Source organism: Rousettus aegyptiacus, unplaced genomic scaffold (assembly GCF_014176215.1).
Source record: "Rousettus aegyptiacus isolate mRouAeg1 unplaced genomic scaffold, mRouAeg1.p scaffold_m13_p_3, whole genome shotgun sequence".
In the NCBI taxonomy this organism is placed as follows: Eukaryota; Metazoa; Chordata; class Mammalia; order Chiroptera; family Pteropodidae; genus Rousettus; species Rousettus aegyptiacus.
The window spans coordinates 126194480-126212917 of NW_023416306.1; the positions used below are offsets into that span (position 1 = coordinate 126194480).

The 18438-nt window shown below is 37.3% G+C and overlaps 1 pseudogene; it reads right to left on the bottom strand.

Annotated features, from left to right (window-relative positions):
• Nucleotides 1–13147: 13147 nt before the first annotated feature.
• LOC107518615 lies at nucleotides 13148–18411 on the bottom strand (annotated as a pseudogene).
• Nucleotides 18412–18438: the final 27 nt, after the last annotated feature.

An 18438-nucleotide genomic window follows, 5' to 3' on the forward strand; every position in this document is an offset into this window, starting at 1 on the left:
TATACATGTACTTTTATTTTTATGTATATTTTATATAGATCTTCCCTCACACAACTTAGTATTGATTCAGTAAGGGTCTATGGTTGCAAGTGACATAAAATTCAACTCAAACTGGCTTAAACAGAGAAGAGACTTTATTGGCTTACATAACTGAAAAGTTCAAAGTAGTGAGATATGGCTCAGCTGAAGGGTTCAAATTATATGATCAAGATTTGGACTCTCCCTTGTATGTTAGTTCTTTCCTCTGCTGTCGGCTTCAGTCTCAAGCTCCACAAAATGCACAACCAGCACCCCTAGGCTCCCACTGTCCTCACTACTAGCAAAGGTTAAGTGCCTGCTCCTAAACCAATCACTGTTTCCAAGACAATGAAATTCTCAGATTGGCCTGGACTGTTTCACAAGCCCATTCCAGGACCTGTGTTTGTCAGTAACACATGAATGGCACAAGAAGGTGATTCCACTTAGGAAAATAGGAGTATGGTCATCAGAGTAAGGGTGGATGCATCCTGGGTAATGGAAACAGCAGGCACGCCACACATCCCTGTTCTCTCGATATCCCTAAACATTTTTCCTCTACATATACCTTCAAAAATATCTATGCCTACTCAATGCAAAATATTCTTTTACCACCAAAAATGTACTCACTTCCTCCCTGGAAAGAGATGATCTGAACTTTCATCTAGTTATTGCAGACAGTTCCAAGACCAGGAAAGCAGGGTAATCATGCAGCAATGGAGCGCTTCATGGTGTAGTAACCTAAGACTACATGATAAAATTAGCTATGAAATACTTAAAATATTATGACATAAAAAGAAAGAAACAACTGCAATGAAAACTCATATTTGGAAAAATGACTAATGGCAAACACAGTAGTTTCCAATTCATAACATATATCATATCTAGTTGGACAGGAAGAGCAAGGGCTTACTACCATAAGAGAGGAGAAAGTTCTTTGATCAACCCATCTGGCTGCCATATGTTCTACTCTTGAAGAATCTCTCATTCATTGTTCCTCTATGCCATATCTGTAATGGACAATGGAGAGGATAATCCTTCTAGGACCACACCTCCTCAACATTCTCCTTCCTGATACAGTGGGTATTATAAAATCATTTACTGTGGCAAGTGAGATAACTAGCTAGATAACTAGCTTTTACTGCCAAATAGTGTGATTCTCTTCTGTTATGTAGAGTTGTTGCTAGGAAGTAGCTTCATAGCCAGTGACTAGGAAGTAGCTTCATTTCCCAGCTTCTCCGTTAATCTGGGGAAGTCATGTGATTAATTATTTCCATTGGAATATGAGTGGACATGATGTGAATCGCTTCTTGTCAATGTGGTTAAGAACAAGGTTATGACTTCTCTGGTTTCTTTTTCCTCCTGTGGCTGCACTGAAAGGACCCTAAGACCCTGGAGGATAATCATAAGAGAGCCATGAGATAGAAGGAGTGGGCAGCTGAATGACCTTGTAGGAGACCACCTGCTGATCAGGATTACTGATACTGAACTTTGCGAAAGTAAAAAAAAATAAAGGTCTGTTGTGTTAAACCACTCAAACTTGTGTATTACCTGTTACAGCAGTTAGTGCTAAGACTAAGTAACCTAGCCTTTGTTCTCCAGACTTAGGATTTCTCTCACGACACAATTTTCTTGGCACTCTTAGTAAGTTTTCAGTCTGTTTACATCGGGCTAATTCCAGGAGGGAAAAAACTCCAGAGCCAGAGGTCATCTTAAGCTGCAATCTTAATATTAGGTCTTCATATTCTTCTAGTTTAATGGCCTCCATTCTGGTTTCTGCCTGAGAACAATTTGAAACAATAGCCACTAGTTTTGCAAGGGGAAGGGTGGAGAGGGAGGGTGCAGTGGTGCTGGAGGGAACAGAATGGGATAATTATTACCTTTCTAAGCAGGCAGGAATTGCTTGAGAGAGGCCTGGGTGTGTTCACTCTTCTTTCAAGTGCCAAGCTTATCTATTTCTTGCCTTCATCACCTTTAATAGTCTCTTGAGGCTTTTCCAACGTTTAAGGGCTCCAGATTATTAAAGTTTTTGTCATATTTTATTGAAGCCTAGGAACAAAAATGGTCATTCATAACAAAGTAGTACTTTTCCTTCTCTATCTTAAATAAATCGAGCTTAATCCTAAACTTGAGTCTTTCTTGTAGGACCTTACCAAAAGTCAACATGTAATACTTGATGTACTCTAGTATCTGACCTTTTAATAACAGGCTCTTTTACATTTCACACTTGATAAGCACATGTTCTGAATCCTAGTGTCCACTATTGAATTCCCAATCCAATATAGAGGTGGGGCCTTGTCTGAATCAACTGATTTAAGATCTTTCTCTTACTAATAATTCCCACTTCTGTTACCTATTTATGAATTGTTGGAGCTATTTTAGTTGCAGGTGACAAAATAAAAAAAAAACACACACAACTCAAATTGACTATGCAAAAAAAAAAAAAAAAAAAAAAATAGAGCCAAAGAGGGCTATTGGCTCACATAACTGAGGAACTAGTGATATATTTAGCTTAAGGCATAGGTTGATCCAAGGGCCTAAGCAATGTCATTAGAATTCTATCCTGCCTCATCTCTTGGCTCTGTCTTCTGTATTGGCTTCATTCTCAAGCTCCATATGGTGGCTCCTGGCAGCTCCAGTTCACATAATCCTTACTGTTACCAATCTCAGTGGAAGAGTACATGTCTCTTTCCCACAAGTGCCAGCAGTAGGGTCCTTATATTTCATTGGCTCTGATTAAGACATGTGGCCAAGGAATCTAGTAGGTTAGGCCTGATTCGCACGATTTACTCATGTTGTTGAGAGTGGAGTCCACTCTACCTAAAAGACACTGATGGAGAGTAGTAGAAAAGGAAAATCATGGTATGATTAGAAGACTGAATGGATGCTGAGTAGTAAAAACTCAAGTGTCTTTCACTATGTATAGCGTCTCAGGAGCAGGATCATATATTATATATTTTGACAGTGTAGGTCCAGCAGGCAGTCCTTAGATACCAGCTGATTGATTGCCTCTTCTTGTAACACCGAAGATGACACACTCCAAGAGGGTAAAAAAGAGCTTAATAAAGAGATAATTTACAGAGGTATGGGAAGGGTTAAGGGACCCAACAAGCAATGGTAAAGTGTGTAACAATGGGAAGTACTGGTAACCACAAAAAGCCTTAATCCCGAAGGAGCGGAGGAAGGAACCCAGTAAGAGCTGTAGTTTGGAAGGGGACACCTGAAAAAAGCTGTGACTATAAATAGAGAAATGTAGCCACTGCCAAAATGTGGCCCACCAAAGGACTGAGAATAAACACTTGTCCTCTTTTTCTCCCACTCTCCAAACTTCTATTGGTACCTCCCATCGGCCAAGTCAAACCAGAAGCTAGAGGGCTTGGATGATACTGTTTGTAAAGGTCAGCCTCTAGTATGGAGCAAGGCAAATAGGATGAAAAACGGATCTAGAGTAGCAAATGGAAAATAACCAGGACATCTCTGCTTCTATTCCTAAGAGCAACCCTAAATAAGAGCAATTCATATTCTGTGTTAATCATATAGCCAGGATTTACCAGAAGAATATAATTTTACCCTTTTAAAAATTTTGTTAAATATATAACTAAGGTACTTTAATTTTTATAGAATTTTAAGAATTTAAAATTCATGAATTCATAAATTTTAAAAGTCTTTTGTTAGCCTATGTAGTTAAAAAGCTATCATCATTGTATTGATATGGAACTCCTCAAGAATATCGTATCTGGCAATCCATCAGAAAGACTTGGCACAGTACTTGTCAAATAGTGACAAATTTGATAAATGTTTTATGATTTGAAGAATGATTAAATGAATAAATTAAAGCATTTCGAGCCAGACTCTAAGCGGGAAACTAGATGGGTTTTTCTTGTTAGAAGTTGTTAGTAACCATACAACATCTACCCATCCTATCTCTTAAAGTCTGACATGGCTTCTTAACTGTTGATCAAGGTATTGTTTCATAGAAAATTGAACCGCAGTAAATTTTCTTTGTCAATCTTTAGAAGTAAGAAATTCTCTAATTAACTGTTATGCTAATGAACTGACTATAAAGTCCATTTCAGTAAAGAAATTAATAATGTTTTAATCTAAAACTGGGTTTCCTCATGGAACTATCATTCAAATGTAAAATATCCATATCTATACCTATATCTATACTTGTTTCAATATATAAACTGGCATTTTAAAATGTCAGTCCAAACCGTTTCTGTAACAGACTTTAGTTAAGCCAAAATTCCATACTTCTGTTCTTTGGCAATCCTGTATATACATGGCTTAAACAGTTTTACAAAATGTTTTCACGTGTATCACTGTTCATTTATTCATGCAACAAATAGCACTGAGTACCTACTATGTGCCACACATAATTTCTGCCTTCACAGAACTTACCTTCTAGTACGGTGTTTCTCAAACATTAATGAGAATATAAATCACTTAAGGATCTTATGAAAATGCAATACTAAGTTTGGGATGAGGCCCAAGATTACATTTTTGGCCAGCTCCTGGATGATGCTGATGCTGCTGGTCTAGGGACCACATTTCGAGTAGTAAGAGTCTAATGGACTCATTTAATCCTCAAAACAGCAACTCTATAAGAAATGTATAGGTGTTATTTTATTATTTTGAGTACTTATTATCTACAAAGCACTGTGCTGTACATTGTAGATAAATAGTTCACTTAGACATAGTCTTTTGGAAATTCAGTATATAGTAGAAAAAAACTAGCATAGCAAATAATTATGAATGTATGACTTTATATATATGAAATATCCAGAAAAGGCAAATGAATAGAGACAGAAAATATACTGGTGGTTGCCTGGGCCAAGGGTGGGAATAGGGATTAACATTAATTGGTCATGAAGGATCTTATTGGGGTGATGAAAATGTTTTAAAAACTGGATTATGGTAATGGCTGTACAACTCAATAAATTTATTAAAAATCATTGAATTGTACACTTGAAATGGGTGACTTTTATGATTTGTGAATTATACACCAATAAAGTTGTTAAAAACAAATAATTATGATATAAAGTGAACAAATACAATAATAAACATGTAGTCTTTACACCCTTTAACAGCCAAAGAAATGGAGCTCACAGAGGCTAAGTGATTTACCCACAGTCACATAACTAGTTAATGACATAAGCATATAAATCTAGTCCTATTAAGCCAAGGCTAGTTATTGTCAGAAACTTCATTGCCAGAGGAGGCATAGAGATGTATGCCAGGAAATAGAAACCCTTCCACCAAGTAGAGGTTGTACCTCTCTCAGAATCATCCTCACCATGTGAGGCAGAGGCAGAGATCATCTTGAGTGGTGACCGGGGTGGCATCCCATACACGTACTGCCAGTTGACAGGCTGTGCAAGCCAGCTAGCTTCTGGCAGACCCTTTGGCTGCCTTGGGGTTCTCAGTTTCAAGTAACAAAAATTAATTACCACTGACTCAGTAGCAGAGGAAGTAGGCAGCTTACAGAATCATTATGAGGGTTGAGAGCTAAGCTCAGAATTGTTGCAGTCAAGAACAATGCTCAAAATCATGCTGCAGAAACAACTGGAGTAGAAGCCTGCTCTAACTGACATTGCTCATTATGCCAAGCTCTGCTGTCCCTCCGTCATCACCACTGCCTTGGGAACTTAATTTGGCCACAACTGCAGTGTTGCAAAAAAGAGAACTGACTGCTATTCTTGCTTTTTTAAGTTACTAGTTCACTACTCAAGGCCATACAGGTGTTTCTTATTGGCAGAGGGCAGGTCAAGTTCCTGAATCCAGGCTGCAAGGGAGGATCAAGGGAGGATGGTAAAGTATTTTGCAACTTCTATCTATTGCTAGATAGAATTGGGCTTTACTTTCTTCCAAGACTCAAATGTCAGTGAATTCTCCAAGCTCAGAGAGTTCAGATGCTGGGCCATCAAAAATCATTATTATCATCATCATCATCATCAACAACAACACAACAACAGCAACAACAACAACCACCACCAACAAAAAAAGACTTTCATTACAGCCTTGCACAAACTGTGGTTCATGGAATAGCAACAACAACAACCACCACCAACAAAAAAAGACTTTCATTACAGCCTTGCACAAACTGTGGTTCATGGAATAGCAACATCAACATCAAACAGACGCTTGTTAGAAATAGCAGTATCTTAGGTTCTGTTCCAGATCTGCAAAATCAGGATCTTCTTTCTAACAAGTAGCTGGGGGTAACTAGCACGTACATTAAAGTTTTAGAAGTGTTGCTCTACATTATACAACATGTAGTTCTTTTTAATTTTCAAAGATTAGTCATTATTAGGCTCTATTCATCCATGAGGTTGCCAGATTTAATGCAGGATGTCCAATTAAATTTGAATTTTAGATCAAGAACAAATCTTTTTTTAGAATAAATATGTTCCAAGAAATATTTGGGATATATTTATACTAAAAGTTATTCCTTGTGTATCTGTAATTTAAATTTAACTGGTTTTCAGTATTTTATCTGGCACTCATATGCATCCACAAAACTCTCTCCTAACAATGATCAGAAATAAACAAAAAGAAAGAGAAATTAATGTAACTGCATATTGGAAAACATTTATACCAGTTTTATATTTTGGTATGGTAAACTGTAAGTATCATGAGATCAGAACATATAAGCTTGACAGTTTCAACCCACTCTGAATTCTGCTTAACATTTATTGTCCCCTATAATATAAAGAGTGAATATTCTGTTAACTCTGAATGTTAACTGTTCTGCAGGATGAGTTAATATTTAAATATACCTATGAATTGTAACTAACTTCATTTAATGAGTTTTGACGAATAGCACCTTTGTCCTGCAGAAACTGACCACACGAATTGACTATGTAAAGGAAATAAGTAATGACAATCACTGTTGGCTTCCCTCTGAGACTGCTATTATAATTTCACTTTCTTTCTAAAGAAAAGTGTTCCTGCCTATGTCCAGGAGTTTTAGAAAAAAAGCTTTCAAATATTCTAGGGAAAGAGGCAGATTGCATGGTATATCAATTGGAATTAGAAGCATGACATTCAAAAATTAAAGAAAACTTTTAGTACTCCAAAATGTATATTGATTGCATTTATTTGGAAGATGACTTAATTTACTTAACATTTTAGCCAGTCCAAATATTTCTAAACTGCTAAATAGGGAATTTGGGGTGTTTGGGAAATGGTGACTTTCCTTTTATAACCTTTTGCACAGTTATCAGTGAGCCACTTCCAGTAGTTTATCATCAAAAATCTTCCATTTATCATACTTCTACCAAGCCTTATCTTATCTCTTGGCTCATGATGAAATGTCCAGGAGCTATGAGAGGGATTGCAATTCCAAGAAGTAAAATATCCCTAGGGGCTGATGAGTGTTGGGACTAAATGTACATAGCCTTCCCCTACTAGAAGTTTTGTATTATGTTTGCTGCCACTTTTTAATTAAGTGTTTGCAAGCTCCACCCTAGAGGCAGATGTCTGTAATAGCTGAATGATAAACCCTCGTTTATGGGCCAGGCCATAAATGGGCCAATTGATTAGCCTTTCTTTAAATATTAAATAATAGAAAAAAACATTTATAAATACATGATCAGTCACTATACATGCTAGTTCTAGAAAACAGTTAAGTACTTAATTTATAATAGTGAATTATTAGAAATTACCTGAAGCCTCTTCCTTCCTCAAGAGTGAACTAGTTAAATAAATAATGGTATATGCATAATATACAAGCACTACAAATCATCTTTTCCAGGGCTCTTTGGAGAAATGGATGATTCTGGGACTGAAGTAGGAAATTACAAGATGATCCTAGAACATATTGCTATACCAGAAGGTATGTATCAAGGACTTCCGGGTCATGTCAAAAGTGACTAACTTGAAGATGTATGCATTGGTCAAAGAGGAGGCAATGTGAGCATGAATGAGAATAATTCTAATAGAATAAAGCATATTATATATGTTTTAATCTATTAGCTCAGACAAATGTTCTTAAGTAATAAACTATTGGTATCAATGGAAAATGCAAAGAAACCAACTCATTATTTTGAAAACTGGAAACTAAAGAGAATGAATCAAGAATTTATCTCACTTCTCATATACAAATTGTACCTCAGGTTAACCTAATAGTTGATAAGAGGAAGTTTCTCTTTACAGAGTTTTCCAGCTAACAATAGATATAGAAATTATCGAATATCATCACATTGTAATCCCTAATGAAACAATTCAACTAGGAAATGATCATCAGTGAAAGCTAACTTCACAAAAAGAGAGACAAGCAGACAGTACTTGCCTCCTGTATATCACATTGCATATGAAATATTCTTGCTAAACTAGAATTTGATCAAGGCCATAATATAAATAATGATTTTCAGAAAATATGGGAGATAAAGGAACATATTAAATAACACAAGAAAGTTGTAATCGGAAAACCCAGACTATGGAAAATCCTATAGGACAAAGAACACAATTTAGCTTTAACAAACCAATTGAAAGAGAAGGAAGGGGAAACCATAGATTAACAGGCTTAAGACATGTAAATAATTCACTGTATGGATTTTATTTGGATTCTAATTTAAACATATCACCTGTAATAAAAAAAAACATTCATGAGACAATTGGAGGAAATTTGATTTGAAATCATTATCCTAAAGAGATATCTGCATTCTCGTGTTCATTGCAGATTTGCAGTATCTATCTACATTCAGTTACTTTCTGAATATTTGAAGATATCAAAGCATTTTATAAACACTGTGGATGTGATAATGATATTGTCATTATATTTTTTAGAAGCAACTTTTAGATATAAGTGCTGAACTATTTGTGGATGAAATGATTTGATGTTTGCTTCAAATTATTTGAAAGTGGGCATGTTTAAATAATTGTGAAGCTGGGTGGTAGGTTTAAGGGCATTCGTTATAGTATTCTCTCTACGTTTGCATGTGTTTGAACATTTCCATAAAATAATAAGTTTTTAAAATTCTGTTTAGAGTATGAACTCAATTTTAAGTTTGTAACAGAAATGCAGAGAATTAGTTCCTACTTGAGCATATCTCCTCCCCTCATCCGCACTTTCTCACCCATTACCCAATCATCCTAATGCTTCAAACAGTTCTTTTATGTTCTATTATGTACCTATCTCTAAAAGAGTTCAGTTCTTAGGAGAAGCAAAAAATAACAGACATCTGATGTTATTGATGGGTTAGTGGCATTCTTGTGCTCTATCCTTTTGGGACCAATACTTTTTGAGATGGTCAGAAACAGAAGACTGATCTGTAGTGAAGAGACCCCTGCTTCTCTGAGAGAAGTTAACAGATCCTTTGGGGATAAGCCTATGATTTCGATCTCATTAGCATTGTGAACTCCATTCAAGTGTAACTGACAGTCACACAAGTCAATACAGGAGCACTTCAAGAGAGCCAAGTTAGAGAGTTTTTTTCTTATGGATTAGTGTTTCTGTTCTTGCAGAGCTCATCAGAAAAAACAAATCAGAGCACTTTTGATTCAACAAATGAATGTAATGAAGCTGCATTTCTAAGAAAAGTGTATTATTGGGCTAAAAGAAAAAAACATAACACTAAATTATTTGTTCAAATAAAAATGTTACTGAAGAAAATGGAAGTATATTTTAGATGATTATTAATAGTTTCATTTTCACTTTAATCCTAATGCAAGTCATATCTAATAACTAAATGCAATCTCGGAAATTTAGAAAGTAAAGAATACTTATATCTTTGTCAGTTTTAATCCACCAAGCATACTTTATTAAAGATTGAGTAAAATCAAGATGGACCACCATTATATCATTAGAAAAAGAGTGGAAGAGAGTACCCAAAGACTGGGAAGAGTAAGCCAGTCCTATCTAGCTTTTTCCTCAGGTTTCATTCCTAATTCCAGAGGAAGTAAAAGATGTTTATATATTCAATGGCATCCTTTTATCATGCTGCTGAATATAGTTTGAAAGCTTAAGGTAATATGTTTAAAGATCAAAAATAATTTTTAAAATCCTGTAGGCTTATAATGCAAATGAAACAGGAAAAATTATAGCAAGTTATTTTGGATTTAGAGAAGTGCCAATCACCAAAACTTAATGTGTAAGTACATAAAAACTGGTTCAGTGAAATTAGAAATTAAACAGATTGTCCCAAAATAAAATATTTCTGCAATATATGAGAACACTTTTCCCCTAACCCCTCTCAAATGAACGTGTGGATAACTAAGTGTCATCTAACTCATCTAACCCAAGTCAATCAATTCACTTTACCAAATCACCCATGGGAATGAACTTAAGACAGGCAACTTCTACTGAAAATATAACTTCTCATTTAATTATTAATCAATTACTGATAGATTATTGGGGTTAGAGTGAAGATACAGTCATTACTAAGAAAAGGAAAATACAACTTTTACACCTGAAGAGCTCCTATTTGAGAGAAACTGGACATATGCTCCTAAAACCTTGAGAACATTGACCATGTATCCTCCTGATTTTTTGTAAATATTAAGATAAACAATAAATTGACTGAATTTGCATAAGATATCAATGAATTGTATGAAAAGATTTATAAGATCTGACATGTGGTGAGAGCCAAACTTGGTGTCACCTAGCGTCCTCTTTCTGGACTTTTCACTAGCAATAACTTTTGCTTTCAGCAACTATTTAAAAACAGTTAATTTACATGCACTTTATTCCCTTCAGCATTGCCCCATCTTTTTAAGTACATTTCTCCAATGGTCATTACCTCTTCAAGGTGAATATACTTTGGCTGCCCACTTCATGTTCATTTTTATTATCCTGAAGTATTAAGGACCTCACAGGGCCACCATTCTAAGGCACAATTTCCCAAACTTTAGTGTGCATCAGAATCACAGGGAGGACTTGTTAAAAATAGATTGCTAGTTCCACCCTTAGAATTTCTGAGAGGGAGCTCCACTCACAAAGCAGGTCTAGGATGGAACCCAAGGATTTTTATTTCTAGCTTAATGGCCTTCTGTATGTCAGGTCATACTGATGCTGCTGGTCCAGGGACCACACTTTGAGAATCACCATTCTTAATGGTGTCTATCTGCTTATTCTCAGAAGTAAGAAAGGTGAGGTCACAAGAGGAGTTGAGGAAGCCAAGAAAAAATTTTCTTACTCCCATGAAAATCTCAGGCTTGGCTCTGTTCATATATTTAAGGGCAATCTCTACCCTTTGAGAAGATTCCAGTGTTGTCTTTTTAAGGTAGGCAGGTTCTAGGACACATGTGCTCATAGTAGCATGATGAAAGTCAGCTTACATATTTAGAGAGAAGTGCAGGCTAAACATATATACTAAGGATTAATTATTTCCAAAATAGGTAAGATAAAAAACAAAGAACAGAATCCTTACCATATTAAAGTACATGTAATAAGTATCTCCTTACCACAACACTAAAAACCCAAGTATTAGGGAGCTAATATATGACCAGAATAGGGAAGGGATGGCTCATCTTAATAATTCTTGGAAGTGTTATCAACTGCAGACACTAAGTTGTCTGTCCAGGTGATAAAGAATGAGATTATCACTGAGAGTAACAAGAATCTCATAAAAGCTTAACCTCTAAACTTAGAGTTCTCCTGGTTATTTTCTTTCATCTACCACTTTTCTTTCTTGATAATTGAGCACAGGTTCTTTAACACAGTGAACTGAATTAATGGATTAAGTAATTTAGTATAGATACCTAATTCAGAGCATGGAATTCAATAAATGATTGGAAAAAATAAATTGGACCCCTACCTTACTCCTTATACCAAAATAAATTCCAGGTAAGTTAAAGATTTAAAAACAAAAATCAAACTACAAAAGTTCCAGAAAAAATTATGAGTGAATTTTCCTTTTTATAACCTGAAAGGGTGATAGACCTTCCTAAATACAAGTAAAACTCAGATGCCCATGTAGGATAAATCCATTGGACTACATAAAACAGTTTTTAAAATTAGGATGCAGAACATAAAGAGAAATTATAAGTGTAAACATTTGCAACTAATATTACAGAAAGAGGGCTATGTCTGATATTAAGTTAGGAGCTCTGCACATCAAAAAGGAAAAGACCAACAACCAAATGACAAAATGGCAGCTCCAACCAAAGCCTGTTTCCTCTCATTGCTCACTTCCGAACCAAAGTCTGTAGGTGCCTAGGTCACAAGTCTGTGTCCTGGCTGCAGAGTCTTGGAAATTTTTGGCTCTGACTTACATGTTAGAGAGGCAAGAGTCATATCATGGCAATGTCCTTGAATACAAAAAGGCTGTTTAAAAGGTGGTGGACATTCATGACGATGACAAATGTCTGCTACCGTTCTTTTGCAAGTTTTACATAACAGTGTCAATAGGAGATTATAGGTGCAAATTTAAGATTTATTTTTCAAAATCCTGGAAATAGAGCTGCTATTTTGAATATTAAAATACCTTCTGTCATTCATTTATTCTTTTGGTTTTTCATAAAGCCAACGAATATTAAGCACATACTACGTACCTGGCACTGTCTTTTAGCTGCTTAGAATACACTAATGAATAAAATAGGAAAAAAATTGTGCCTCCGTGGAGCCTTTATTGTTGTGGGGTGTCTTCAGTCTCCGTTGGTATTCCATATCTTTTGTTGATATTAACGAGGAGTGATTAAGTGGGTGGAGCAAAATAAGTAGTATGATGTTTGTCAGTTTTTCCAAGACAGTTCTACTAGTTGTTCTAGTTTCTAGGCACCTGCCTCTTTGAATACTTGTCAAAGATACATTCCAAAAAAGGTATTTGCTTTTTAGGATGCTTCTCTCATTGTAGTGAATAAACTGAGTATAAACAATATGTATATTGAATTTGACTGTACTCAAAGAGAATAAAAATAATTAAATGAGGATTCTTTGCTTGCCAAAAGTTCAGCAGACACTAATATTTTTAAAATGCTTTAGAGATGCTGAGAAAATAGCAAAAACTGTATGTGTATTTGCAGGTAATGTCACTGTGTATTCTATCTGGGACACAGTTGGGTGTAAATCACAATGATTCAAACTGGATAAAGGCACTATTTGATTTAAAAATTATATATAGAGTTATTATTTTTAAAATAATATTATAGTTTCATTAACACAAATACAACATGCACACAAGCTGTTTATTTATTTTCTGTGCAGCCTGGCATTGGAATTGGCGACTCTGATGTCCAATTTCCATAATGGCTTTGCAGTTCTTTGAGGAAACATCCTGAGTAATCTCAGCACATTAATATTTGTTGCACAACAGCAGAACTTCAAGCTCCTTGAAATTGTGGACCAAGAACTTCCAAAAGCCCCTGGGTAGCATGTGCTTTGTTTTCTTTGTTCTCCCATAACCAATGTTGGGCATCAAACTCTGGCCCTTGAATCTTCTGCACATCCTATTGTCAATGCCTCTAGGTTTCCGCCTGTTAACACTTAATTTTGACATAGCTGTCTGACTGGTGCCGGGTGAACTTCTTGGGCCTCTTTTTGATGATCTTGGGGTTCATGAAGGGTCTGAGGGCAACCACAATGCCAAATAGGATATGGCTGCCACCTCTGCAGACAGAGCTGTGGAAGAGAGCGAGAGTTATTTTTAAAATACTTCCAAATAAGTAATCCATTTAGCAAGGTTTTTTTCCCCTTTGGAATATTTGAAGACCTTGTTCCATTGCCCTCTAGTTTCCAGTATTGTTATTTAACAATGGGTGCCATTTTGTTTTTAGTCCTTTGTATTCGTCCTGTTTTGTGTTCTCTCTGGAAGCTTGAAGTTCTTCCCTTTGCTGTGTGCTCGATATTCCTGGTCACCTGCTTTGGTATAGATCTATTTTTATCTGTTGTGGTGGGTGTTTGGTAAACCCATTTAATTTGGCAACTCATGGAATTTTTCTTAGATAATTTCATGGATGACTTTTCTCTTTTTTCCTCCTCACCTTTCTTGTTGGATCCCTTGTTATTTAGATTTTTCAGCTCCTAAACTGGTCTCTTTTTGCTCTGCTTTCTAGGCAATTTCCTTAAGTCTTTTCTTTTATCAAGTGCCCTCCCTACCCCCATCTATACCCTCTGTCTTCAATTCTAAATGCTCTAAATGTCTAAATGTCTCACATGATAGTGGCTTTCCTCAAATGTTTGATATTCCTTGGTTGTCTGCTCACATTTAAGAATAGGGCAACAAAATGCTGGTGGGAAATACTGAGTGAATGGGTGGGTTTTTGTCAGCTTTTCCAAGAGTTTTATTAGTTGTTCTCTGTTTGAACTTATCTGTAGAGTGACTTGATTGGGTGTATAGTTAGGAAACCTCCCATATCAGTATCTTCAGGTCTTTCCTCTTGGATCGATTGTATTTCATAGAGAAATATCATCTAATCTCCCTTGGAAGTTGAGGGCCTGGCTGCTGAAATGTGGGAGCCAAGTTGGTAAAGATGTCTGGGGGTCTCAGTAACCAATATACAATGTTCACTTAATCCTTCTAATCCTACCCCCACCCTCTACCGCCAAGACCTCCTGTTTCACTATTTCCAGAGAATAAGTCTGCAGTATTTTATCTAGGTAGGAGGGAGGCATTTGTTTGCATGACTGCATGGAATTGGAAAGGGAATCTGGGGCTCTGATTGCTTTTTAAACATATTTGCAAACAACCTCCTTATAGTACTTCCCTCTTTCTCACTTCAAGAGGAGCTGATTATGTCTTTTGGTGACTAGTTATGGTTAGTTATGAGTCTTTGGTGATACTACAGTGTATGGGTTTGGTGACTGATTTACCTCAGTGCTGCTTTAATAATTTTGTTAGTCTACTACATTTTATTTTTTATCACTCTTCCACTTTTCCAGCTAAAATCCTTCTCAAATTCTGTTGCCATTGCCTTTTTTTTTTTTTTGGCTCCCCATACTTTTAATCCATAAAAAGTCATTTTATAACATGACATGATGTACAGAATTTACTTTAACATGGGGGTAGGAAAGTGGGAGGAAAGACAGAAGAAGAGTCCATAATAATTAAGTACATGAGGTTTTTCAGACTGTTCTACCTTTTTAAATAGGTTTGAAATTTTCTATAATAACAATATTTTTAAAAATCTCTTTATTGATGTCTTAATGTGATTATAAGAGGGAACAAAATTTGGAATGTGTGTTAAACTACTGTTTCTACCTAGAAGTATAGAACAATTCATTTTTCAACAAAAATCATTCAGCATCTGCTATATACTAGGCACTGTGCCAAGATACACATAGAAATATGGAAAAGAGAAATTATTATTTATCGTACTTGATTAACTCTACCAAGTTTTTAAAAATTAAAATCTGTGGCTTTCTAGGTTTGATGTTTAGAGAGTTTGAGTTTTTTCCTTTTTCTGACTTCTGAGTTTATCTTGATTTTAGTGCAAACGTATGCTTTTATGAAATATGAAAGAAGAAACCCTAAAGGGGAAAAAGACATTAGATATGAGATGGACTATTAGGGAATAGCTCTTTAAATCTGAAAATAGCATTCATACAAGGCATTTAATGGCTTAAGTAATAAATGACACTAGCAAGGAATAGAGAACTCTTTTTATTTATGAACACAGAAAAAAGGCAAAATCTATACCAGAAAATCCCACAGATGTGAGAGATTCTTGCTGGCTGATAGAAGAGAATGGGTACAGTGAACTGTTGATGACTAGCAGTACCTTGGCTTTTAGTTCATCAGTGATGGAGTACCATGAACCAAAGGTAATACTTCCCATTAAACTGTTACATAAAATTGTTCTCTTTAGTCCCAAGGGGATAGCTGTGAGGAAAAAAAGGCATGGACTTCTATTTGCTCTCCTATGGAGCAGGGAGCTACAAGGGAATTCATTAGCCATCAACCTTGGTTCTAAGTGGATAATACCAGAAGGCCTGTCACTTCATATACATAGCAACCTGCCACTTGACTTGATTAGCTATATTCTCTTTCTACCTTCTTCTCTTTGAGCTTCCTCAAATACTTGCCTTCTTAACAAGAGATCAAGGTCAAGTCAATCTCCCAAGGAAGCAAGTCCCATTTGCTTTCGCTGTTTTTCCTTTTCACGGAGTGACATAAAACTCCAGTTTTATACTTTTTGTCTTCTATACATGTCGGGAATAAGAAATTCATTGGTGGGAATAATACCCTCCTATTAAAAATGATACACACGAAGATAACATTATAGCATGAAAAAATGTCAAATGATAGATCTAATTCCAGTCCCCCTTTTTTGAGTGTCTACTATGCACTTGGCACCATGTTAGGTATATGGTATAGGTAAATGCATGGCAGTCCCAGCTCTCAAGAAGTGTACATTCTAATGAGGAAAATTAAGTATAAAATGATATGCCACATAATAGCTATGAAAAACTTCACCATTCAATCTTTTAAAGGAGTGATGGAGCTCCCATGACTGAGGGTTTGGGCAGAATGCTATTTCTTCCTCCTAATTAATTGTTTAAGAAGAAAATGGGTCTCCTTTTCTCTTGAAACAGCATGAACCCTTCAAATGAGATTATATTCTTTTCCTTTCTCCAAGATTTCACTTCAGTTTTAGTGGTGAGACATTAAATCTTACCACTGACTTAAGTTTTAGTCAGACTTCCCATTTGATGTTTAGGTATTTGCTATAAAAAATGGTCATTAGATCTACATTGCTTAGAGTACACTAGATTACAGATAGCAGAAAATGCTAATCCTGTTGGTTTAATCAATGAAGGGAAACCTGGATTCCGAAGCTGTTTGATCAGAGGCTCAAAAACATCATCAAAGATCATATTACTTTCTGTCTATGCTTTCTTTATGTATGGTTGGACCTTGTGGTTGGAAGATGGCTGCCTACAGTTCAGGGGCCTCTGAATTTTTTTGCCCCATACAATATGCTGGTAATATGCCTTCAATGTTGGGGGAGGGGGCAGGGGTTATTTTTATGCTCCTTTTTTTTTTTTTTTTTTTGAGTACATGCAGAAAGGTTGCTCCTAAAACTCTTGGAATGTGAAACAGACAGACAAAAACTTTCCCCAAAGACCCCAGCAAATAGCTTCTCTCATTGGCCCAACTGTGTCATGTCCATTGCCAACCAATAACTGTAGCAGAGAATGGGACCATGCTGATTTATTTAGGTTGGAATTATGCTAACTTGATTATATTGGAACCATCTACTCCAGTAGGCAGCCAGGGCAGGCATGTGACCCTAAGAAGGGGTGATTACCTAGGTAAGTGGGAGTGGATGTTGGGGAGGCTACCACGGGATCTGGCACAATGTCTAGGGTGTAGCCATTGACGTCATGGAAATCCCTATCCTCAAGCTACAATTGACTTCTCCCGCTGGACAGCTCCGGTTGTAATAAAGTAAAGTAATTGCATATTTGCAGGGAATCTACCTCTTTGTTTCCATGTAAGTCTGGGCTCCAATGGCTCCTTCTTGCCATGTTGTTACACTCAAGGCGTTGGCTGCTTCTCTCAATTTGTTACTTTGCAAACATCTCCTTTCTTCACACTGTTTCTCTTGCTCGGCTCTGTTTTTTTTTTTTTTTTTTTTTTTTTTTTTACTGAATTCACTAACCCAAGAGTGAAAACACTGGCTGCCATTAGACAAAACCTTACTTCCATCTCTGAATCGAAAGGAATTGAGGTTTAATTATTTTGTCTTCTTTCTATTGTTTGGAGCTTCTTCAGGCCAAGTTCAGAACTTGTGCCAAGATAGTAGCTGCGCGACAGAATCTCCCTGGACCGTCTTTGTTAAATGAAGGGATTGGCTTGATCCATTTCCAAAAACTCGTCCCGTTGTGAAGTTTGGTGGCTCCGAATGGGATTTGGGTGGGTACAAGTGATTGTAGAAACGAGGGCTTGAGTGAGTGGGGTATTTGGGAACCTGAAGCCCACGCTGCTTTGTGTGGTTTGAGGGAGGTTTTGCCTCTTCTGCTTTCCGCTTAGCAACAAATATGACCAAACGCACCTACTCCAAGAGTGGATCGAGGTGGCCAGGTGTCCCTGTCCCACGCACGCATCTTCTGCGCCCAGCGCCGCTTAGCCTCCTGGAGTTGTAACCTCCCGACCCCGCGGGAAGCAGGATCCAGCGTCCAGCGTCCAGCGTGGCTTGCTCCGGAAAGGCAGCCTTCAGGGCTCTGCGGCCTCAGGTTGGGTGGCCTGGGGAGCGGATCCAGATGGGCCGCAGAGGCGTCTCCGCTGCTCCACTTCGGGGCCCGAGGCAGGAGCTGGACGAGCTGGAGGAGGCGCCACGGGGCCCGCCTCCCGGCTCCCGGGGGCCCGGGTTAGGCGTCCTCCGCAGGCGGCCCAGCCCTGCTTTGCGTCTCACGCCCCTCCCCGCCGGTCCGACTCCGTCCCGCCTCACCCCACGGCGGGCTTTGTCCACCCGCCGCGCGGCGGCCCCTCCCCGTTCCCGCCGGCTCCTCCCCGCCCCTTCGCCGCTGGCCCCACTTCC